The sequence below is a fragment of the Nicotiana tabacum genome, chromosome 14 (genome assembly GCF_000715075.1).
Source record: "Nicotiana tabacum cultivar K326 chromosome 14, ASM71507v2, whole genome shotgun sequence".
Lineage (NCBI taxonomy): Eukaryota > Viridiplantae > Streptophyta > Magnoliopsida > Solanales > Solanaceae > Nicotiana > Nicotiana tabacum.
In genome coordinates, this window is record NC_134093.1 from 47895810 (window position 1) to 47923262 (window position 27453).

The following is a 27453-nucleotide window of genomic DNA, read 5'->3' on the forward strand; positions in this document are numbered from 1 at the left end:
GGTATCCTTCGTACATGTTATTAGGATTAACTCTTCATCAAGAATCTTATAAGAATCAGGAACTACCAACAACATTGATAATATAAGAATAAGAGAAGTAACATCAATATCAATCGTTTCATAAGAAGGGCAGCAATATAAGTACTGCTAGCTTCTAAGAGTAGAGTATCTTTGGGAGCTCGTTCATTACATTATGTACAATCGGAGTCGTGCAAAAGAATAAAGGGGATAGCCTCACATACCTTGTATATACTTCCCAACCTCAAGCTATGCAAATGTCACGACTCCTTATACTACATTAAGACAAATGACACTATCATTATCGTTTAAGCATCGTAACTATTATGTATCGACCACAACCTATTTTACGATGAAACGGACAGCACCTCCCCTATTTATATGACTTCCCACAAGTCAATACAATCACCAAACAGCCCAAACAACATCATTATTAATCATATTGAGCCTCCAAAATAGTCCACCAACCAACAACATTACTACCAAGCCTTTCGATATATATTTCACAAGTTCTAGCTTCAACGACTTAGCTGCAACTTGGATAATCTTAAATATATATAGAGTAAGAGGTTCCTTACCTTTAAACAGAAATAACAACTCCAATTTGACCTTAATTTTCCACGAAATATCCCTTCAATTCTGCCACAAGAACAAGGAAGCGAAACTAGCAATTAATTCGGGTTTTTCGGCACTAGAATTACTTTAGAAGAGTTGAAATCACCTAGGGTTGATATTAAAAACTTGAAGGTGTATTTACAGGAAATAAAACACTTAAAAAAACCTCCCACACCAGCTGAAACAACACAAAAATCAGCAACAAGAAGAAGAACAAGAAACTTACTAGCGCCACGGGATTCCCGACATTTGATTTGTGTTGTTTGCCCTTTGTTTGGGTCTTGGATCATGAGAGAACCTTGAGAGACTGTTTTTAGGGTTATAAGGTCTGAATATACTGAAAAATAATGACTTAAAACGGGGTTGAGGTATCTTATATATGTCCATATGTCTTAAACCGCCTTTGTGGGCCCCATAGAGAGCAGCTTGGCGCACTCTCGCGAAAATGCAAATATCTCTCTATTCCGAGATCGTATCGACAAACGGTTTAATGCGTTGGAAACTAGACTCATAGATCTTCAATTTGTTAGGTATATCACCCCATAATTCCAAGCACATTGGGAGAAAAATGCAGTAACATTTGACCTAAAGTTTAAGTAAAATTATAAGCTTAAGTTGCAACAACTTTTATCGACTTTTGTTTCATAACTCGCTTGACTTCAAGACTTATGATGCGGATATTATATGATTCAAATACATTCAAACAAGACCTCTTGGGACAATTAATCACCTCTAGTGTTACCCGAAAATACGGGTTACAACATCCTTGGTTCGTTTAACTTCAAATACTTGTTAACCACTCTTATACACCCTTGTATCGTTTAAGACCAATAGGATTAACTTCTTATCATCTCAAAGATAATCTCTTCTTGGATTTACGTCGACTAACTTACGGCGTGATCTATGGTATGCGAATTTGGGTTGTAACACCCTCTCCCCCTTAGGAACATTCGTCCTCGAATGTAAGGGTTTATGGGGTGTCTAACTCATTGTGGATTCCGACGGAGATTTCCGGCTGAGTTTCCCCTATAAAATGGACACTAGGCAAACTTGCAAGCAGTTAAACCTAACCTATGGCCTTACAAGACTATACAAAGCATTATGGATTTGTACATTATCTGCATATTACCATTTTGTATTAAAAAAAGAGTATTCACAAGCTATTGCTTACCTCATAGAGCCGTTTCACCTTATAATGCGTCCTTCTTTCCCCCGGCATCCTCGTTATCTTCACTCTGGAATAGGTAAGGGTATTTAGACTTCATCTCCTCTTCTGCTTCCCATGTCATTTCTTCTATATTCTTGTTCCTCCATAATACTTTCACGGAAGCTACATCCTTTGTTCTCAGCTTGCGGACTTGTCGATCTAATATAGCCACTGGCACTTCATCATATGATAGATCCTTTGTAACTTGTACATCTTTGATAGGGACGACCCGAGAAGGGTCTCTAATACATTTCCTTAACATAGATACATGGAATACCGGGTGGACAAATTCCAATTCAGATGGCAATTCTAACTCGTAAGCAACCTGTCCAATTCGTCGAAGAATTTTGTACGGCCCAATATACCGCGGACTCAACTTACCCTTCTTCCCAAAACGCATAACACCCTTCATCGGCGAGATCTTAGGAAAACCCAATCACCAACCTCAAATTCCAGATCACGACGTCGGACGTCGGAATAAGACTTTTGCCTGCTTTGTGCCGTCCTCAGTCGCTCTTGTATCATTTTCACCTTCTCAATGGCTTGGTGAATCAAATCTGGCCCATATAATTCTGTCTCACCGACTTCAAACCATCCAACTGGTGATCTACATCTCCTCCCATACAGTGCCTCATACGGGGCCATTTTAATACTGGAATGGTAGCTATTATTGTAGGAAAATTCTATAAGTGCCAGATGGTCATCCCAACTCCCCTTGAAATCTAGAACACATGCTCGTAGCATATCTTCAAGCGTCTGGATGGTACGTTCAGCCTGTCCGTCAGTCTGCGGATGGAATGCAGTGCTGAGATTTACTTGTGTGCCTAAACCCTTCTGAAAAGACCTCAAAAATTTAGCCGTAAATTGAGCTCCTCGGTCTGATATAATAAATACCGGCACCCCATGAAGCCTAACAATCTCCTTGATATACAATTTTGCATAATCTTCAGCCGTATAAGTTGTCTTAACTGGCAGAAAATGGGCAGATTTTGTAAGTCGATCAACTATCACCCAGATGGAGTCAAACTTATGATAAGAGCGAGGTAATCCAATAATGAAGTCCATATTAATCACCTTCCATTTCCAGGTCGGAATCTCTATATTCTGAATCAATCCACTAGGTTTCTGATGCTCGATCTTTACTTGTTGACAATTAGGACACTGGGCTACAAATTGTGCAATAGACTTCTTCATGTTATCCCACCAATACTGCTCCTTACCGTCATGATACATCTTTGTCGAGCCAGGATGGATAGAATATCAGGACTGGTGAATCTCAATCATAATCTTCTCTCGCAACCCTGCCACACTAGGTACACATAATCGGCCCTGGTATCTCAGTGTCCCATCTCCTCCGATCTTGAAAGCTGTAATCTTACACTGCTGAATTCCCTCTCTCAATCTTACTAAGGTAGGATCTTCATATTGCCGTGCGTTTACCTCGGCTACCAAAGATGATTCTGCTGTATTCTGTACAGTAACACCTCCGTCATCAGAGTCCAACAATCTGATTCTCATATTGGCCAGCTGGTGAAGCTCTTTGGTCAACCCTTGTCTACCTGCCTCGATATGTATTAAGCTTCCCATTGACTTACGGCTGAGAGCGTCTGCCACAACATTAGCTTTACTGGGATGGTACAATATCTTGACATCGTAGTCTTTCAGTAATTCAAGCCACCTACGCTGCCTCAAATTCAACTCCTTCTGCTTGAAGATGTATTGTAAACTCTTGTGATATGTGTAGATGTCAACATGGACGCCGTATAAGTAGTGCCGCCATATCTTCAAAGCATATATTACTGCAGCCAATTCCAAATCATGAGTCGGGTAATTCTTTTCATGCTTCTTTAATTGTCTTGATGCATAAGCAATCACCTTCCCACGTTGCATCAATACGCACCCCAAACCTATACCTGAGGCAACACAATATACCACATAACCTTCTGTTCCTTCTGGGAGAGTGAGCACTGGCGCAGATGTCAATCGATTCTTTAGCTCCTGAAAACTATGTTCACAAGCATCAGACCACTGGAACTTGGTAGCTTTCTGTGTTAACTTAGTCAATGGTGCTGATATAGTGGAAAACCCTTCTACAAACCGCCTATAATATCCTACTAGCCCCAGGAAGCTGCGGACTTCTGACGGTATTGTAGGTCTCGGCCAATTCTTCACTGCATCGATCTTCTGAGTGTCGACACTAATACCCTCATCAGATATCACATGGCCAAGGAATGCTACTGAGTTCAGCCAGAATTCACATTTAGAGAGCTTAGCATATAACTTATGATCCTGAAGGGTCTGTAATACTATCCGCAAGTGGCCCGCATGTTCCGCCTCCGAACGAGAATACACCAGAATGTCATCAATGAATACGATCACGAACACATCAAGATAGGGCCTGAATACATTATTCATGAGATCCATAAAAGCTGCTGGGGCATTTGTTAGCCCGAACGACATCACCAAGAACTCAAAATGCCCATATCTTGTCCGGAAGGCCGTCTTTGGAATATCCTTCTCCTTAACCCTCACCTGATGATACCCTGAACGCAAGTCAATCTTGGAGAAATACTTGGCACCCTGGAGTTGTTCAAACAGGTCATCAATTCTTGGAAGTGGATACTTGTTCTTTATTGTAAACTTATTCAACTGTCGATAATCGATACACATCCTTAACGACCCATCTTTCTTCCGCACGAACAAGACTAGCGCACCCCAAGGTGAAGTGCTAGGCCTAATGAAACCCTTATCCAGCAAGTCCTTCAACTGTGCCTTCAACTCTCGCAACTCTGCCGGGGCCATCCTGTATGGAGGGATAGAGATCGGTTGAGTGTCAGGCAATGCATCAATGCTAAACTCAATCTCCCTTTCAGGAGGAAGGCCTGGGAGTTCATCTGGGAAAACATCTGGAAATTCATTGACCACGGGGATTAATTGTAGAGTAGGCGGCTTCGCCTCCGCATCCCTAACGCGAACAAGATGATAAATGTAACCTTTTGAGATCATCTTCCTTGCCTTAAGATAGGAAATAAACCTACCTTTCGGCGTAGCAATTATTCAATGGCGGGCTCATAAGGAAACTGAAATTTAACAATCTTCGTACGACAATCAACATTTGCATAGCATGAGGCCAACCAGTCCATTCCCATTATCACATCGAAATCAACCATTTCTAACTCAAATAAATTTGCCGAGGTTTGACGACTACAAATCATCACAGTGCAACCTTTATATACCCTTCTAGCAATCACAGAATCTCCTATCGGAGTGGATACCGCAAGTGGTTTACTTATCAATTCAGTTTCAATGCCAAACTCATTAGCCACAAAGGGTGTAACATATGATAAGGTAGATCCTGGATCAATTAGCACATATACATCATAAGAAAACACAGACAATATACCTGTAACAACATCCGGAGATGACTCGAGATCTTGTCGACCTACTAGAGCATAGGTTCGATTTTAAGCACCACTCGAACTCAGCACTGAACCTCTACCTCTACCACGACCTGTCGACTGTTGAAAACCTTGTGCCGGAGGTCTAACTGATGAGGAAGAACCAGACACAGATCCAGTCGGTTGAGCCATACCACCACCTCCTCTATTAGGACGATCCTGCATCATATGGCCACGCTGTCCGCAAGAATAGCAAGCATCGGAACCTCGACGGCACAGTCCAAAGTGGGCCTTGCCGCACTGATCACAACGAGGTGTTGGGGGTCTCGTCTGATTAGTATCTCTATGAAATTGTGAGCCTGATGCCCTCAAACTCTGACCTGAACCAGAATAGGTAAATCGATCATACCGAGGCCTCTGAAACTTTGGAGGAGCACTAGCTACAGGTGGCGCCGAACTCCTCGAAGATTGGGGCCTGATACTGCCTCTGAACTCATCAGAATACCCTACAAATCTCGCCCTCTTATGCTGGCCCCTATCCTGCTCCCTATCTGCCCTTTGCTGGCGCTTACGATCCTCTAGGGTCTGGGCATAAGCCTGAATACGGGAAATATCCATGCCCTCTACCAAGGAGGCTGTTGTGCACTCATTTATCAGATGTGGTCCCAACCCGTTCACGAACAGATGCACCCTATCACTCATCTCGGCCACCATATGGGGAGCATACCTTGCTAAAGAATCAAACTGTATACTATACTCTCGTACACTCATATTACCCTGTCGAAGGTTCAAGAACTTATCAGCTCTAGCTCGTCGTATCTCAACTGGCAAGTAGTGACGAAGAAAGGCCTCAGAAAATTCCTTCCACACGGCTGGAGCAGCGTTCGGACCCCTAGATCTCTCCCAACTATCATGCCAGAAAACCGCTAAATCCCGTAACCGATAAGAAGCCAACTCTACTGCCTCCGTATCACTAGCATGCATAACCCGCAATGTACGATGAATCTGATCAATAAATGTTTGTGGGTCCTCCTTGGGGTCTGATCCGGTAAACACTGGAGGGTCTAGATTAATAAAATCATGAACTCTCGCACTAACCGGTTTATCAGCAGCACCGGTATTATGCCTCTGAGCCTGAGCAGCTACCAAGCTAGTCAACAATTGCACCGCACTGCGCATATCGTGGTCTGTAGTGCTAGACAGAGGAACTGGATGTATTGGGTGCCTCCTAATATCCTCTGGAGGAGACGGAGAGGTATGAGACGGCATCTCACTCTGAGCCTCACTTTGGCATGCTCTGGCTGGAGGCACCTGAATGTTACCCTCTCCCCCAGCTGTATCAAGCCGTTTACTAATTGCTTGCTTCCTAGTCGAAGGCATCGCTGAAAGAAAACAAGGTGAATATTAGATATGAACACTTACTACTCAACTCTACGCATGATCTAGATTCAGGAAGAAGGTAACAACCCTAGATGTCACGTAGCCTCCTGATTATAAATGTGGCGCGCTACACATCCATAATCAAAACTCTACTAGACACGGCTCATAGACATCCCCTAGGACAGAATTGCTCTGATACCAAGTTTGTCACGACCTTCACCATGATATAAGCTCAAACGTTCAACAATATTGCACAAGGACATACCAAAAATAATAAAAGCGGAGGGGTGTTCAAATAATTAAATATGACTATGGCTAAGTAAATGTTATGATCAAGATCAAATAGTCAGAAAGAGGACTCAACATATTTCATATAAAGTTCATTATCCCATTAAGGAATATAATAGCCTACGGTCTATTCCGGTCACAATCACGCATAGTACCCAAATACACACTCGTCACCTCATGTACACATCACTTTTCATATCACAGAAGTCAACAAATCATGGATGAAACCTAAAGGGTATTCTCCAACATAAAGTTAGACAAGATACTTACCTCAAACAAGCCAAACCAGTACTCTAAAAATCCCTTTCCGCGTGAATCAACCTCCAGATGGCTCAAATCTAGCCAAAATATTGTAATAACATCAATAAAAGCTATAGAAAACAGCCCCAAACAATAAATTTTCGATATTTAAAAAAATCAAAAAGTCAAGAAAAAGATTCAACCCAGGCCATCCTCGTGGAACCCGATAAATGTCACAAATTCGGAACACCCATTCCAATACGAGTCCAACCATACAAGTTTCATTCAATTCAGACTCCAAATCGGGGTCCAAATCCCCATTTCCTAATTAGAAACGTTTTTACTAAAATTCTCAATTTCTTCACTTAGATTTATCAATCAATCACTAAAATCGAGGTTGGAATCATGAATAATAAACAAATTAGAGTCAAAAACACTTACCCCAATCCAAATCGTGAAAATCCCCTCCAAAATCGCCTAAATCCGAGCTCTATATCTCAAAATATGATAAATGAAATTAAATCCTTGTTCAAGATAAATTCTACCTGACATTTTCGCTTCTGTATCCCCCTAAGTCGAATCTGCAAAAATTCATATGCGAAAAAATCATCGTAGATGCGAACTCCACTTAAGTCCCAAAATTTCGCTTCTACGGACAAACACGTGCACATGCGAAGCCGCATCTGTGGGCAAAACGCACACCTACGATCGCACTTCTACGCAAACACCATCGCATTTGCAAGAATCCTTGAGCTCAATCAAAGCCGCACTGCAGTACAGTTCTGCTTCTACGGAGTCTCACTTGCGGATCAAATGTCGGAGGTGCGAAAGCACTAGAACTGATCAGCTATAACCACCACAGATGATCCAAAGCCCATGCAAAACTCACCCGAGGCTCCTGGGACCCTGTTCAATCACACCAACTAATACTAAAACATAAAATGGACCTGCTCGAGACCTCAAATCATACAAAACAATATCGAAACCACAAATTGTGCATCAATTCAAGCCCAAGGAACAAATCCAAATTTCCAAATTCGAAACTTACGCCGAACATGCATAATAAACTCGGAATGACCTCAAATTTTGCATGTAAGTTCCAAATAACAAAATGGACCTATTCCAACTCTTGGAATCACAACTCGAACCCGAAATCATCAAAGTCAATTCTCAGTCAACCTATCAACCTTCAACTTTCTAGCTTTTGCCAAATAGGACCAACTCAATATAGGGACCTCCAAATTCAAATCCGGACATACGCCTATGGCAAAAATCACGATTTCATAATTAGAAAATTTTTTACTAAAATTCTCAATTTCTTCACTTAGATTTATCAATCAATCACAAAAATTGATGTTGGAATCATGAATAATAAACAAATCTGAGGTGCCGCATCTGCAAAAATGCATATGCGGAAAAATCATCGCAGATGCGGACTCCACTTAAGTCCCAAAATTCCGTTTCTACGGACAAATAAGTGCACATGCGGTGCCGCATCTGTGGGGAAAACGCACACCTACGATCGCGCTTCTACGCAAACACCGTCGCATTTGCAAGAACCCTTGAGCTCAATCAATGCCGCACAGCAGTATAGTTCCACTTCTACGGAGTCGCATTTGCTGACCAAATGTCGCAGGTGCGAAAGCACTAGAACTAATCAGCCATAACCACCACAAATGACCCAAAGCCCATGCAAAACTCACCCGAGGCTCCTGAGACCCTGTTCAATCATGCCAACTAATACTAAAACATAAAATGGACCTACTCGAGACCTCAAATCATACAAAACAATATCGAAACCACAAATCGTATATAAATTCAAGCCCAAGGAACAAATCCCAATTTCCAAATTCGAAACTTACGCCGAACATACATAACAAACTCGGAATGACCTCAAATTTTGCATGCAAGTTCCAAATAACAAAATGGTCCTATTCCAACTCTTGGAATCACAATCCGAACCCGACATCATCAAAGTCAATTTACGGTCAAACCTATCAACCTTCAACTTTCTAGCTTTCGCCAGATAGGACCAAATCAATATAGGGACCTCCAAATCCAAATCTGGACATACGCCTATGGCCAAAATCACCATTTCCTAATTAGAAAAGTTTTTACTAAAATTCTCAATTTCTTCACTTAGATTTATCAATCAATCACTAAAATCGAGGTTGAAATCATGAATAATAAACAAATCTGAGTCAAAAATATTTACTACAATCCAAATCGTGAAATCCCCTACATAATTGCCTAAATCCGAGCTCTATATCCCAAAATGTGATAAATGAAATTAAATCCTCGTTCAAGATAAATTCTACCTGACATTTTCGCTTCTGCATCCCCTTAAGTCGCACCTGCAAAAATGCATATGCGGAAAAATCATCGCAGATGCGGACTCCACTTAAGTCCCAAAATTCCGCTTCTACGGACAAATAAGTGCACATGCGGTGCCGCATCTGTGGGGAAAACGCACACCTACGATCGCGCTTCTACGCAAACACCGTCGCATTTGCAAGAACCCTTGAGCTCAATCAATGCCGCACAGCAGTATAGTTCCACTTCTACGGAGTCGCACTTGCGGACCAAATGTCGCAGGTGCAAAAGCACTAGAACTGATCAGCCATAACCACCACAAATGATCCAAAGCCCGTGCAAAACTCACCCGAGGCTCCTGGGACCCTGTTCAATCACACCAACTAATACTAAAACATAAAATGGACCTGCTTGAGACCTCAAATCATACAAAACAAAATCGAAACCACAAATCGTGCATCAATTCAAGCCCAAGGAACAAATCCAAATTTCCAAATTTGAAACTTACGCCGAACATGCATAATAAACTCGCAATGACCTCAAATTTTGCATGCAAGTTCCAAATAATCAAATGGTCCTATTCCAACTCTTGGAATCACAATCCGAACCCGACATCATCAAAGTCAATTCTCGGTTAAACCTATCAACCTTCAACTTTCTAGCTTTCGCCAAATAGGACCAAATCAATATAGGGACCTCCAAATCCAAATCCGGACATACGCCTATGTCCAAAATCACCATTTCCCAATTAGAAACGTTTTTACTAAAATTCTCAATTTCTTCACTTAGATTTATCTATCAATCACTAAAGTCGAGGTTGGAATCATGACTAACAAACAAATATGAGCCAAAAAACACTTACCCCAATTCAAATTGTGAAAATCCCCTCCAAAATTGCCTAAATCCGAGCTCTATATCTTAAAATATGATAAATGAAATTAAATCATCGTTCAAGATAAATTCTACCCGACATTTTCGCTTCTGCATCCCCCTAAGTCGCATCTGCAAAAATGCATATGCGGAAAAATCATCGCAGATGCAGACTCCACTTAAGTCCCAAAATTCTGTTTCTACGGACAAATACGTGCACATGCGGAGCCGCATCTGTGGGCAAAACACGCACCTATGATCACGCTTCTATGCAAACACCGTCGCATTGGCAAGAACCCTTGAGCTCAATCAATGCCGCACTGCGGTACAGTTTTTCTTCTACGGAGTCGCACTTGTTGACCAAATGTCGCAGGTGCGAAAGCACTAGAACTGATCAGCCATAACCACCATAAATGATCCAAAGCCCATGCAAAACTCACCCGAGGCTCCTGGGACCCTGTTCAATCACACCAACTAATACTAAAACATGCAATGTACATACTCGAGACCTCAAATCATACAAAACAATATCGAAACCACAAATCGTGCATCAATTCAAGCCAAAGGAACAAATCCAAATTTCCAAATTCGAAACTTACGCCGAACATGCATAATAAACTCTGAATGACCTCAAATTTTGCATGCAAGTTCCAAATAAAAAAACGGACCAATTGCAACTCTTGGAATCACAATCCGTACCCAATATCATCAAAGTCCATTCTCGGTCAAACCTATCAACCTTCAACTTTCTAGCTTTCTCCATATAGTACCAAATCAATATAGGGACCTTCAAATCTAAATATGGACATACGCCTATGTCCAAAATCACTACACGAACCTATTGAAAGCATCAAATCACCATTCCAGGGTCGTCAATACAAAAGTCAAACTCCGATTAACTCTTACAACTTAAGCCTCCAACCAAGGGACTGTGTCCAATTCAATTCAAAACCTCCTCGAAACCAAACCAACCATCCCCGCAAGTCATTTAACTACAAATACACATCTATAAAGCATAAAATTGGGGAAATGAGGTTAATGTACTGAAAATGACCGGTCGGGTCATTACATTCTCCCCCTCTTAAACAAACGTTCGTCCTCGAACGACTAAAGAAACATACATAAAGTGCCAAAAAGGTGAGGATATTGCTTCCGCATATCATGCTCGGTCTCCCAAGTTGCCTCCTCTACCGGTTGACCTCTTCATTGAACCTTTACTGATGCCATGTTCTTCGACCTCAACTTCCAGACCTGCCTGTCCAAAATAGCCGCTGGCTCCTCAACATAGGACAAATACTAGTCAAATTGTACTGAACTGAAATCTAACACATATGATAGATCATCATTGTACTTCCGGAGCATGGAAACCTGGAACATCAGGTGAATTCCTGACAAGATGGTTGGCACTGCAAGTCTGTAGGCCACCTCACCAACTCTCTCAAGAATCTTGAAAGGACTAATATAACGAGGGCTCAACTTGCCCTTCTTCCCGAACCTCAACATACCCTTCATGGGCGAAACTCTGAGTAGAACCTACTCACCCACTATGAATGACACATCACGAGCCCTCCTATCAGCATAACTCTTCTACTTGGACTGCACTGTACGAAGCCACTCATGAATCAACTTCACCTTCTCCAAACCATAATGGACCAAATCAGTGCCCAACAACCTAGCCTCCCCAGGCTCAAACTAATGGAGAATGACATTGCCTCCCATATAAGGCCTTATTAGGAGCCATCTGGATTGTCAACTGATAGCTGTTATTGTAGGCGAACTCCTCTAATGGAGGAAACTGATCCAACTGACCCTCACAATCAATTACACATGCTCGTAACATATCCTCCAATATCTAAATAGTATCCTCGGACTGTCCATCCATCTATGGATTAAATTCCATACTCAACTTGACCTGTGTGTCCAACTCACGTTACACAACTCTACAAAAGTGCAATGTTAACTGCGTGCCTCGATCCAAGATAATAGACACCGGCACACCATGAAGGAGAACAATCTCACGCAGACAAATCCGAGCAGCTACTATGAAGAGTAGGTGGTCATGACTCGAATAAATTGTGCAGATTTGGTCAGTCTTTCCATAATAACCCACACGACATCAAATTTACTCAAGGTCCATGGAGGTCCAACTACAAAATCCATAGTGATACGCTCCTAATTCCACTCAGAATATCAAGTCTCTGAAGAAAACCACCCGATCTTTGATGCTCGTACTTAACCTACTGAGAGTTCACACCGAGCCACATACTCCATAAAATCTTTCTTCATTCGTCTCCTCCAGTAGTACTAGTTCAAATCATGGTACGTCTTCATGGCCTAGATGAATAGGAGAGTGCAGACTATGGGCATCCTCAAGAATCAACTCCCGCAACCAATCCACATTGGGCACGCAAATCCAGCCATGAAGCCTCAATACCCAATCATCACCAATAGTCACCTCCTTGGCATCACTGTGCTGCACTGTGTCCTTAAGGACAAACAATTGGGGATTGTCACACTGACACACCTTGATGAGCTCAGACAAAGACGACTGTGAAACAACATAAGCAAGAACCCTACTATGCTCCGAAACATCAAACCTCATGAACCTATTGGTTAAAGCCTAAACATTCAAAGCTAATGGTCTCTCACTAACTAGAATAAAAAAAAAGACTCCCCATGCTCTCCGCCTTCCTGCTCAAAACGTCGGCCACCATATTGGCCTTCCCGGGATGATAAATAATGATGATATCATAGTCCTTTAGTAGCTCTAACCATCTCCGTTGTCTAAAGTTCAAATCCTTTTGCTTGAATAAGTGTTGAAGGCTCCTATGATCCGTGAACAACTTACAAGACACATCGTAAATATAGTGCCTCCAAATCTTAAGCCTGTGAACAATGGCTGCGAACTCCACAGTATGCACTGGGTAGTTCTTCTCATACGGCTTTAACTGATGCAAAGCATAAGCAATCACTCTAGCCTCCTACATCAACACACCCCCAAAGCTAATCAGTGAAGCATCATATTAGACTGTATAACAACTCGATGTTGAAGGTAAAACCAGAACTGGAGTTACGGTCAAGGCATTCTTGAGCTTCTGAAAGCTCTCCTCACACTCGTTAGACCACTTGAAATTGGCAGCCCTTTAAGTCAATCTAGTCAAATATGTTGTTATGGATGAAAAACCCTCCACAAAGTGGCGATAATACCTAGCTAAGCCTAGAAAACTCTGAATCTCAGTAGCGGTTGAAGGTCTCGGCCAACTCTGAACTACCTCAATCTTCTTCGAATCCACCTTAATCCCCTCAATGGATACCACGTGGCCCAAGAATGGCACCGAGTCTAACCGAAACTCACACTTAGAGAATTTAGCATATAGTTTCTTCTCCATCAAGGTCTAGAACATTATCCTCAAGTGCTGCTCATGCTCCTCTCAGTTGTTAGAATACACAAATATATCATCATTGAACACAATGATGAAGGAATCAATATATGGCTAAAACACGTTGTTCATCAAGTGCATGAAACCTGGTGAGGCATTCTTCAGCCTAAAAGACATCACCAAGAACTCATAGTGACCATAGCGGGTCCAAAAACCTGTCTTCCAAATATCTAATGCCCGGATCTTCAACTGATGGTATCCCGATCTTAAGTCAATCTTCGAGAATACCCTAGCACCCTAAAGCTCATCAATACGCGGTAGTGGGCACATGTTCTTGACGTTAACCTTGTTCAACTCTTGTAGTCAATACACATCCTCATAGAACCATCTTTCTTTTTCATAAATAGAATTGGAGCACCACAAGGTGAAACACTTGGTCTGATGAAACCCTTATCATGCAACTCTTGAAGTTGTTCCTTCAATTCTTTTAACTCCATGGGTGCTATGCGATATGGTGAATTAGAGATAGGCTAAGTGCTCGGCACCAAATCAATACCAAAATCAAAATCCCTATCGAGTGGCATGCCTTGTAGGTCTGCTAGAAACACATCTAGAAACTAACTCTCCACCAAAACTGACTCAATGGTAGGAGTATCAACACTAACATCCCTCACAAAGGCTATGCTAAGCACCCCTTCTCAACCATCCATCGTGCCTTAAGAAAAGACACCACCTTACTAGGAACATGACCCAATAGACCTCTCCAGCCCAACATCGGCAACCCCGGCATAGCCAACATCACGATCTTAGCATGACATTCAAGAATAGCGTGATATGGAGACAATCAATCCATGCCCAAACTCACATCAAAATCAATCATATTGAGTAGTAACTGGAACAATAGACCTAATCTACCACAATAGAATCACCAATAGGTGTAGACACATAAACATGAGTATCCAAAGAATCACGAGACATAACCAAATAGGATGACACATATGAATAAGTAGATCCCGAATCAAATAAAATTTATGTATCTCTATGACAAACCGAAGAAATTCCTTTAATGATGGCATCTGATGCAACTGCCTGACTCCTACTAGGGGAAGCATAACAACGGGCATGGCCTCCGCCCTAGGATGTCCTTTACCCATCTGTCCTCCACCGCTAGCTTGTTGTGCAGGTGGAGTAGTAACTGGAGCGGAAACCATAGCCTGAGTACCCAACTGAGGACCACCCCTCCGAAGTTTAGGACAATCTCTCATAATGTGCCTAGTATCAACACACTCAAAACAACACATCCACGGATGTGGCTACTAGTACTTAGTGTGCACTAGACGACTAGAGTAACCACTATAAGAACCTGTGCAAAAGGTGCACTAAAAGATGGTTGTCAAATATGAGTACCCGGAGGTTCCTGACTAGCAGGGAGCACCACGAGTAACCTAAAGTGCAGACTGAACTGATCGACTGATAAAGCCTCTTCCATGACGGAGCTTGCCCCCAGAGTAGGAGCCCCCAAATCCTCCAAAACCATGAAGTTTCTTAGTCTCCCTATCCTCCCTCTCCTAACCACGGATATGCTCCAACCTCCTAGCAATCTCCACAATTGGATGAATGGAGTCTCAGTCTCCAACTCCCGTACGATCCCAAATTTGATGTTGTAGGTGAGTCCCTCAATATATCTACAAACTATCTCTCTCTCTCTCTCTCTCTCTCTAACATTGGAAACCAAAGTAAGTGCATGACAAACCTCAAAGCATACTCGGACAAAATTATCCCCCTTAGTGCAACTGCTCAAACTCGGTGTGCAATGCATCCCGATGGGTCTGTGGAACAAACTCTCCCAAGAAATGATCAGAGAACTGGGACTAAGTAAGTGGTGTTGCGCAAGTTGGCCTTCTCGCCTCATAAGTCTGCAGCCTCCTATATGCCGCCCCGTCAACTGAAAAGTGGTAAGGTCGACCCTGCTCGACTCCACTAAACCTATAGTATGTAGAACGCAGTGACACTAATCTATTAAATGTTGTGCATTTTATGAAGGCCCTCCACTGAACCGGGGAGGATGGAACTTTTGTAACCTCTCCAAATTCCCTCGTCCCTCAACTAACATAAGTGGCCCCACCTTAGGCCGAATAACAACTATTGGATGTACCGGCATAACACCCAATGTCTGATAAGCATGAGCTGACTACTTTGGTGTATGGGCGACGGGATTCTGGGTTTCTCCCCCAGCTTATGAAGTAGATGTTGCAACTAAAATCAACCCTGCCTGAGCCAAAGTCCCAAACATGCTTAGGAAGAGTGCAAATGTCTCCTGGGGCCCTAACGTAGCAATAGGCTGCCCAGGTGCTTGCTTAGGCTCCCTACCCTCAACTAGAGTTGTTGGAGGCTCCACAGGTGCTTCTATGGCAGGTTCTCTAGCTGTAGCACGTGCCTCTCCTCGGCATCTACCTCGGTTCTAACCTCTCGTAGTTCTAGCAGGGGGCACAGGTATCTGATCATCCGATCCGATAGAGAGTGTCCTCGCAATTTGTGATAGAATAGAAAGACAAAAGCTCAAACTCTGAAATCAATGAATCTGCATGATAAGGAATGAAAGAAGTGTAATTTTTGTAATAGTTATGTAGCCTCTCGAAGATAAGTACAGATGTCTTCGTACCGATCCGTAAGAATCTACTAAACTTGCTCGTGACTCATAGAACCTATGAATCTAGGGCTCTGATATTGACTTGTCATGACCCAAATCCTGGCATTGGGGTCGTAATGTCACCTAGTCTATAAAACTAGGCAAGACGACTACTTAACATTATTAAATTAAATAAAAACATGGTAGAGATAAATAGAGTTTATCATAATACGGAAATAAAGATGATACAGGTTGACATGGCGATGATCACAACATATCCCCAGAACTAGGTAGTACAAATGTCACGAGCTCTAACTGAATACACGAGAATATCTCAAAATACAATATTGTTCGAAATATATAAAAAAAGTAGAAATGAAACAAAGAAAGTGACTTTGAGGCCTGCGGTGGGGACATGCAGGAACACCTTGAAGTCTCCAATATGTAGAATGCCTTGCTGATGATCATCTCGGTCTAAAGTACTTGGATATTCACAAAAATTATGTAGAAGCGTAGTATGAGTATACAACAATCGCTACCTAGTAAGTATCAAGACTAATCTCAGTGGAGTAGTGATAAGGTTCAACTCATAAGATACTAACTAGACAATAACCTGTGCAACCAATATGTCAAAGAGATTGACAACAAAAATATAACTGAACACGGTAACAACAATCTCTTTAGAATGTGTAATAACAACCCGGTGTAATAAAACCCATCTTTGATCACAAAACATCAAATAGATATGAGGCATGTGATACCACATCAAATACAACCGTTAAATCATATAAGTTCAAGATGGAAACTTTCAGAAACAATTATGTAATCAAAATAACAACCCTGTCTCAACACAATCACAACATCAAGAAGGACACCCCGAAATATCACATAACATCATCAACAATGCCACCCTTATTCTGCCGCATGTGCACATAATAATGAAATGCCTCCCTTATTTCTCCACATGCACATATAGCCACCCTTATTTCTCCACGTGGGCAGTCCAAGATAATGCCACCCTGATTTCGCCCCATGCACACAACAATAAATACAATCGCATGGCAAAGACTTCGTGCTAACACCGCCAATCAATCTGCTCAACATGTCCACAAGTGCCACAATAAAACAAAACAATGATATCAAGTGCCACAATATCACAAACAATGATACCAAAGTATCACCAAGATATAAGCTCGCAACTTTCAACAAAAGTGAACAAGGACATAACAGAAATCGTAAAGGTGGAGGCGTATTCAACAAATAAAACATGACTATGGCTAAGTCAATGTAATGATCAAGATCAAATAGTTATAAATTGGCCTCAACATGCATCATATAAAGTTCATTATAATATTAAGGCATATTAATAGCCTATGGTCTATTCCGGTCAAACCACGCATAGTACCTGAATACACGCTCGTCACCTGAGGTACACATCACTTTTCACATCATAGAAATCAGCAAATTAGGGATAGAACCTAAGGGCTATTCTCTAACACAAAGTTAGACAATATACTTACCTCAAACAAGCCATACCAATACTCTAAGAATCCCTTCCCATATGAATCAACCTCTGGACGGCTCGAATGTGGCAAAAATAACTTAATAACATCAATAAAAGCTATAGAAAACAACCCTTAACAATAAAGTTTTGATCTTGAACAAAAATTAAAAAAGTCAACTCGATAAGTCAACCCGTGCTCGTCTCCTGGAACCTAACAAAAGTCACAAATTCTGAATACCCATTCTAATACGAGTACAACAATACAAGTTTTATGCAATTCTAATTCTAAACCAGGGTTCAAATCCCCATATTTCATTTATAAAAGTTTTTACTAAAATTACCAATTTCTTCTCTTAGTTTCATCAATCAATCACTAAAATTGAGACCCACTCGAGCCCTCGAATCACATAAAAAAAATACCAAAATCATTAATCACGCCTCAATTCAAGCCTAAGGAACAAATCCCAATTTTCCAAATTCGAAACTTACGCCAAACATGCCTAAACAACTTGGAATGAGCTCAAATTTTGCATGTAAATCCCAAATGTCACAATGGACCTATTCCAACTCCTCGAATCATAATCTGAATCCAATATCAATAAATTCAACTATCGGTTAAATCTATAAACCTTCCAAACCTTCAACTTTTCATCTTTTACCAAATAAGACCAAATCGATCTAGGGACCTCCATATCCAAATCCGGACATCTTCCTAAGTCCGAAATCACTATAGGAACCTAATAAAATCATCAAAATACCATTCTGGGGTTGTCTACACAAAAGTCAAACACCGGTCAACTCTGGCAACTTAATCCTCTAACCAATGGACTGTGTGTCCCAATTCGATCCATGATCTCCCACGAACCAAACCAATTATCCCCACAATTTACATAACCACAAATATACATAGGTAAAACATCAAATAGGGAAAACGGGGTTAAAATACTCTAAATGACGTCGGGTTGTTGCAGAAGTACCGATGAGGTTCAAGTCATGTGATATTCACTAATCAAGAATTTGTATATTTTGTAATAACTTGCAAGAAGAATATAACAAGATGCAATATCCTCAATTATAAAATCAAGAACTATCAACTTAGCATTGATAAACCAATCTTGACAATCGAGTCATCAAAAAATAATAGAGGCATAGAGTAGCATGTTAGAATTCTAGATAGAAGAATATAAAATGCATAATAAACCACCAAATATTTACTTGCATGGTCAATGCTTCCACCTTTATGTTCAAAGCTCACCATCATCGGATTTTATATCAGAATTAACCAATATATGTTAATTTACCACAATCTGTATGTACGCCATCAAGAAAGAAATATGAGAGGGTGACCCCTGGGATGGATCCAAATCCACACGCTGCATAGTATAATCTACTCATGCAAAAATAATAATAATATTATCATAGCTGCGCGACAAAGACCTCGTTCCATAACATCATCAATACCACAATATCCGCACGAAAGAGACCTCGTTCCATAACATCATCAATACCACCCAAAACCTGTGGTTTCATGATGTCGAGTTAGACTTATACGTTGATGAAAATTGTTTGGAAGTGCAGGGAATTGGAGAGTTGAAGAAATGTTTTTGGAAGTGCAGGGCATTCTGTGGTGCATTTTGCTGTCGCAAAACTAATTTGTGGACCGCAGATCTGCCGCAGATTGAAGCAGAAATCTGGGAAAATTATGCGGCCGCAGACCAGTCGCAGAGTAAGGTAGAAGTGTCCAGTTCTTTAGGTCCATTATGCGGTCCATTTTGTGTACCGAAGCAACGTTATGTGGTGTAATATGCGACCGCAGATCTGCATCAGTGCTTCATTTTTCTAATTTTTATAACTCGACCCTATTTTGATTAAAAGCCATTGGGGCTCATTTTGAAGGCAAAAATCTTATATTTTAGAGAGAAATGAGAGTGTTCTAGAGAGAAAAGAGGAAACCCTAAGTCAATTATTCATCGATCCTTGCTCAAGACTTGGAGAATTCACAAGAAAAACTCACAAGGTCTTCATCCAAGAGGTAAGGTTCTAACCCTAGTCTTGCATTTCGAGTTTGGGTTGAAGATAGGTAATTGGGAGTATGCTTTTTGGGTATGTAAGTTGTTTTTTATGCATGCATGTATCTATGGGGACGGTGGGGAGGTAATTGAACTAGTATGAGTAAACTCTTGGTATTGATTTAGTTGTGGAGTGAAGGAAATCTTGTGGAAGAACCTTGTAATCAAATTCGCACACCTAGTGTTTGATAAAACGCTCAAATAAGCTTAAACCATGAATATCTTCCTAATTTGTGTTCAATTTTGCTATGTCTTTTAATAGAACGAAGTTGCTAGGATTTTCGGAACTGTGTAGTGAATTAAGGAAAGCTCAAAGCGAGGTATGAAGGCTAAACTCTTTTTCTGGTATTGGAATTCTCGTGTTCTTATAAAACTCCATCGTGTGAAGTTCGAATATGGAACGCTATTGATATGGGGTATTCAAACTAGTAAAAACTGATTTCTGATTGGCATAACGTGGTAGAACCCTCGTGTGTTAATGATTCTCTATTTTTGACTTAATTATGTTATATCCCTTTTGAGAAGAAGATCTTGTATGAAATCAAAGATTAAATATTTGCTTCACATATGACGAAACCTTATGAACTTACACTAGCTAAGTCCAAAGGTGCAAAATGGTTGATTTGAAAGGGAACTCTTTTGTACAAACTATTATCGTTTGGGGAATCCGAAGTGTGGCTTTGTCAATACACCTCCACCCGCATACATTGGGGTGAGGTGGCGGGGCCACTTTGTGTAGAGTTATGGTATTGTGAATACACCTCCACCCGCATGCGTTGGGGTGAGGCGGCGTGTCCTCTTTGCGTAGAGTTGTGGTATTATGAATACACCTCCACCCACATACATTGGGGTGAGGTGGCAGGTCCACTTTGTGTAGAGTTTCTGATATTGTGATTGCACCTCCACCCGCATACATTGGGGTAAGCAAAAAGGCCGCTTTGTGTAAAGGTTGTTGTAGAGGATCCCCGACTCACAGATTTATTAATGTTATTAATAGCTCTTAATATATTTGCTATGGCGTTAACTGCTATCTAAGCCTTTTTTTGTTAACATGATTCATCTTATTCATGTTGTATTTCCATGTCCTTGCAAAGATGTTTGGTTGTCATACTAGTACTATTCGACATGTATTAACGTCCTTGTTTCTGGGGACGCTGCATCTTTAATGGATGCAGGTGGTTCCGCAGTGGAAGGCATTGGCCAGTGATAGCGGTACACTCTCTTCCCAGTTGACTTGGTGAGCCCTACTTCATTTCGGGGTCATGCATATTTTGTTCTGTGTGTATTATATTTTGAGGTATAGCCGGGGCCTTGTTGCCGGCACTATCATTGTACTCTTTTGTATCTATTAGAGTCTCCGTAGATATGGTGTGGGTTGTGTATTGGTATTGGGAAAGTCAAGATAGTAATGTCATATGTGTATTACATATTCCACTTCAGACTATGAAAGTATATGTATTTTGAGACTTTATAAATGATGTAACTAATGGTGATGGAATTAGTGTTGTTCATGAACCCTCTTGGTATTAATTAATGAAGTTTATCTTCTCTTTATTTATGGGCGGAAGGAAATCTAGCAGGCTTGCTCGGCCGGGTTATCTCGGTTGAGCGCTGGTTGCGCTCCCCGAGTTCAGGGCGTGACAAACTTTGTATCAGAGCCTAAGGTTTTAAAGTTTCCTAGGATGTCTCGAAAACCTGTTTAGTAGAGTCCTTATTATCGGTGTGTTGTCGAACACATCTATAATTAGAAGGCTACTTGGGCATTTAGGAATAATACCCTTCTTTGATGTTCTCGATCATGCGATAAAGCTGCATGTAAGATTGTTCCTCCTTTAACTCGTGCTTTACTCTAACTTTCAATACATGGCGCCTAGGAAGAAGGCAAGAATTGGCCAAGGAGCCAATGTCAACCCAAGAGTGGCAGTCGACGATTTTATATTTCATGATGCGGGTGAGCACCCGAGGGGTAAGGATATTCCCCCAATTACTACACCTCCTGAATCTACTATTCCTGCTCAGACTATACCAGTTCCTACACCTACTGAGGGTGTAACAGTCCCTCCAATTGATATTCCAGTTCAACCTCCATCTCTAGCTTCCGGTCTGGGTGTTTCTGATGGGGCTCTTAAAGGAGCCATACAAATGTTGGCTTAGAGAGTGGCCTCCCAGGACCAGAGATCAAATGTTGCACCCACTTCTTCTAGTCAGCCAGGAGATTCCGCTAGTTCCAGGGTGAACAGGTTTCTCCAGTTGGATCCTCCGGTGCTCATAGGTATTGATCCTGAGGAGGACCCCCAGGACTTCATTGATGAGGTGCACAAGACTCTCCGAGTTATGCGTGCTACTGAGATGGAGGTAGTCGAGTTAGCCTCCTACCGCCTGAAAGAGGTGGCCTATTCTTGGTTTGAGATGTGGGAGGAGTCTCGTGAGGAGGGGAGCCCTCTGACGAGGTGGAGTGAGTTCACCGATGACTTTATGGATCATTTCTTACATGCGGAGACTAAGGCGTCCTGTGCCGCTGAGTATGAGATCCTGAAGCAAGGTAGCATGAATGTGTGGGAGTACCATATGAAGTTCGCGTGCCTATCCAAATATGTTATTCACATTTTTCCTACTATGGAGGCTAGAGTCCGCCAGTTTGTGCAGTGCTTTAAACCCTTGGTTATTAATGAGGCTGCTACAACTGCCTTAAATTCTGATATGAATTATGGTAAGATGTTAGAGTTTTCTCAAGCTACTGAGGATCGTAAACTGAAAAATAGAAGGGAGCATGAGGGTAGCAGCAAGGCTCGGACCGCGGGCAACTTGGGTGGTTCTTCTGTTGGTGGTAGGTCGGCATTTAGGGGAGGGTCATCAGGGCCATCTCAGTTAGTCGCTCAGTCTTCAATGAGTGCACCACTATCCGGGCCCAGTCAGGGTAACAGGGGAACCCATCAGCAGGGTCGATGCACTCTAAGTGTGGGAGGATGCACTTTGGGGTCTTGCTTTATGGACCTGGCTATATGTTACGGGTGCTGTATGGGGGATCACATTCAGAGGGATTGCCGCTCGTCTCGCCGGATCATGGGCAGAGGTGAGGCACAACCAACTAGTTCTGCAACTACTACATCCACAACACCTCCAGCTCGAGGCAACCCAGAACCCACAGGGCGTGGTGCGGCTAGGGGTGGTGGACCCAACCGATTTTATGCTATGCGGAGGCGTCGGGATTCAGAGGCTTCTCCAAATGTCATCACAGATATATTGACTGTCCAATCCCATGATATATATGCTCTTGTTGATCTCGGTTCCACTTTGTCATATGTCACTCCTTATGTTGCTAGGGAATTTGGGATAGAACTGGAATATCTTCATGAGTTATTCTCAGTATCTACTCTGGTTGGCGAGTCTATTATGGCCGTGGGGGTTGATAGGGATTGTGTTGTCACGGTGCGTGGTCGGTATGCCCTGGCTGATCTCATTGGAGATGGTTGATTTTTATGTAATAATGAGAATGGACTTACTTTATTCATGTTTTGCTAAGCTTGATTGCCGAACTAGGACCGTTAGGTTTGAATTTCCAAATGAGTTAGTGATTGAATGTTATGGGGATGATGTGGTGCCGAAGGGTAGGTTTATTTCTTACCTTAAGGACACAAAGATGATTAACAAAGGGTGTATCTACCATTTGGTCCGGGTTACGGAAACCGATGCTAAGGAACTTACACTTGAGTCTATACCTATTGTGAATGAATTTTCGGAGGTCTTTCTAGATGAGCTCCCTGAGACCACACCTGACAGGGAGATTGATTTTGGGATTGATGTGATGTCGGGCACGCAGCCTATATCTATTCCACCCTACAGAATGGAACCAGTAGAATTGAAGGAGCTAAAGGAACAATTGAAGGATTTGTTAGAGAAGGGTTTCATCCGGCCGAGTGTGTCACCTTGGGGCGCACCAGTACTCTTTGTAAGAAAGCAATATGGGTCATTAAGATGTGTATTGATTATCGGCATCTCAACAAGGTCACGATCAAGAATAAGTACCCACTGCCAAGCATAGATGATTTGTTTGACCAATTGCAAGGTGCTAAGTATTTCTCCAAGATTGATTTAAGATCTGGGTATCACCAATTGAAGATTAGGGAGCATGATATTCCGAGAACAACTTTCAGGACCCAGTATAGGCACTTTGAATTTCTAGTAATGTCTTTTGGGCTAACAAATGCCCCAACAACTTTAATTGACCTTATGAATCGAGTCTTCAAGACTTTTCTTGACTCATTTGTGATAGTTTTCACTGACCATATTCTGGTATATTCACGAAGTCGAGAGGACTATGCCGATCACCTCAGGGCAGTTCTACAAACTCTATATCAACACAAGTTGTATGCGATATTTTTGAAATGTGAATTATGGCTTGAATTTGTTACCTTCTTTGGGCATGTCATCTCCAGAGAAGGAATTAAGGTTGATCCTCAGATGATTGCAGCTGTGAAGAATTTGCCTAGACCTACAACTCCAACAGAGATTCACAGTTTCTTGGGCTTAGCTGGGTATTACAAGATATTTGTGGAGGGGTTCTCCACTCTTGCCTTTCCATTGATTAAATTGACGCAGAAGGCGGTTAAGTTTCAATGGTCAGAGGTTTGTGAAAGGAGCTTCCAAGAATTGAAATCAAAATTAACTACAACACATGTGTTGACCCTACCAGAGGGTACAAATGGGTTTGTGGTATATTGTGATACTTTAACAGTCGGACTTGGGTGTGTATTAATGCAACATGTCAAGGTGATAGCTTATGCTTCTAGGCAACTCAAGAATCAGGAAAAGAACTATCCAATGCATGATTTAGAGCTTGCGACAGTGGTATTTGCATTGAACATTTGGCATCATTATCTTTATGGGGTCTATGTGGATATATTCACGAACCATAAGATCCTTCAATACATTTTCAAATAGAAGGAATTGAATTTGAGGCAGAGAAGATGGCTTGAGTTACTCAAGGATTATGACATCGATATTCTATACCATCCGAGGAAGGCTAACATTGTGGCGGATGCTCTTAGCAGGAAATATATGGGCAGTTTGGCTCACTTGGGAGAATATCAAAGGTCATTGGCCAAGGAGGTTCACCGGTTGGGTAGTTTAGGTGTCCGCCTTGCGGACTCTATTGAATGAGGGGTGATTGTGCAGGATAGGGCTGAATCATCGCGTGTCGTGGAAGTCAGGGAGAAGCAATACAGTGATCCATTGTTGGTACAATTGAAGGAGGGGATTGATAAACATAAGACCATGGCCTTTTCTCTTAGCATGGATGATGGTACACTAAGGTAACAAGGGCGACTATGTGTTCCAAACGTGGATGGTCTCCGGGAAAGAATCATGACCGAGGCTCACACTTCTAGGTGTTTCGTGCACCCTGGCTCTACAAAGATATATCATGATCTTAAGGAAGTCTACTGGTGGAATAATATAAAGATGAATGTAGTGAACTTTGTGGCAAGATGTCCAAATTGCAAGCAAGTGAAGGCCGAACACCAAAGGCCCGGTGGTTTGGCACAGAACATAGAAATTCCAATGTGGAAATGGGAGGTGATCAATATAGACTTTGAGGTTGTACTACCTTGCATGCCTCGCAAGTTCGATTCGATTTGGGTAATTGTGGACCAACTCACAAAATCAACACACTTCTTACCTGTTAAGGCTACTGACATAGCGGAATAGTATGCTCAGTTGTACATCAAGGAAATAGTCAGGTTGCATGGCACTCTAGTTTCTATTATAGCAGATCGGGGGGCACAGTTCACGGCTAAATTTTTAAAGAAATTTTAGCAAGGTTTGGGTACTCAAGTGAATCTTAGTACAATCTTTCACCCGCAAACAAACGGGCAGGTAGAGCGGAATATTCAAACACTTGATGATATGCTACGACCTTGTGTTCTTAACTTTAGGGGTAGCTTGGATGATTTTTTTCTGCTCTTAGAATTTGCCTACAATAACAGTTATCATGCTAGTATCCAAATGGCACCGTTCGAGGCATTATATGGTAGGAGATGTAGATCTCCCATTGGGTGGTTCGAGATTGGGGAACAAGAATTGATAGGGCCAGACCTCGTGCATCAAGCTATGAAGAAGGTTAAGATCATTACAGAACGATTGAAAATTGCCCAGAGTCATCAAAATTCCTATTCGAATGTGCGTCGTAGGGAATTGGAGTTCAATGAAGATGAAGCGTGTAATGTGGTTTGGTAAGAAAGTAAAATTGAGTCCGAGGTATGTCGGACCGCACCGAATCATTCAGAGGATTAGCCAGGTGGCTTACAGGATAGAACTATCTCTAGAGATGTATATAGTGCACCCGGTGTTTCATGTATCCATGTTGAAGAAGGTGGTTGGAGATCCGTCGCTTATTGTTCCTGTAACACCCGGGAAAATTTCGAAGTACTTAAGTGTAAAACCTTTTAAAATTTCGCAAATGAATTTGTAAGGCCCCATCAAAATTTCCTAATGATTTATGATTTTATAGTGCGACAACGGTATTTGGGAATAACATATTCTAGTATTAAAGGAGACCCATGGGATTTATGATCAAGTTTGAGTTTTCTTTTGTATTCGACCTCGAATCAGAGTTTTGATAATTTCGTTAGGTCCGGATGGTAATTTTGGACTCGGGCGTATGCCCGGAATTTAATTTGGATATTTCTATGATGTTTCGACGTCGCTTCTTCAAGTATATGTGGTATCACAATAATCAAATGAGCCCCAAATTCTATTTTGATTGAAGCAGTAGATCCGTATTGAAATTATAGAGCCATAGAAAAAAGAATCGTCAAATTCGGACATCGTATGAGATTTCGCAGCTACTGGAACCAGAGCCACAAGCAGCGCCCCACGCCACCTGTGGCACCCGAAATTCTATATACTCATTTCGGGGTTCATTTTACCCAATTTCCCTTGGCCTAACTTTGGGGTTTTCCTCCATTCTCTCAGGACCTCCAACTCCTCCCATCTTCAAGGTGAGTAATCCCTACTAAATTTAGGTTTCATTCCATCAATTCCACCCTAAAACTAACTCAATCCTCCATAAAATACATAGATCTTCAAGAAAGTTCTTCAAGAACGTTTTGCAAGATTTCTTCCAAAAGGTAATCCTACACCCTTAGACTTACATGTATGGATATATTATGGGAATATGAGTATGAATTAAGTATTGGAACTTATGGTATGGTGATTGGAAGCCATAAGTTTCCAATTTAAGTACATATCCATTGTAGAGATTGAAAGGTGATTATTTGATGGAATTCTGTTGGTTGGGTGTGGGTGTATGGTCATGTATGTGATGTTGGAAGTTATGAATTGTTTAAGAATGATGGTGGGATAAATTGTTGGTCAGTGGTAGTAGTCGGATAAACTAATTCTATGGGTAAGAGATGTAAAGATTCATGCCTACTAGGTGTTTGATAAAATGCCTTAATGGCCTAAATTATGGAATTTGTTATTAATACTGGTCCAATTGAATTATGTTGATGTAGATTGAAGTTTTAAGAGTAGTAGGTGGTT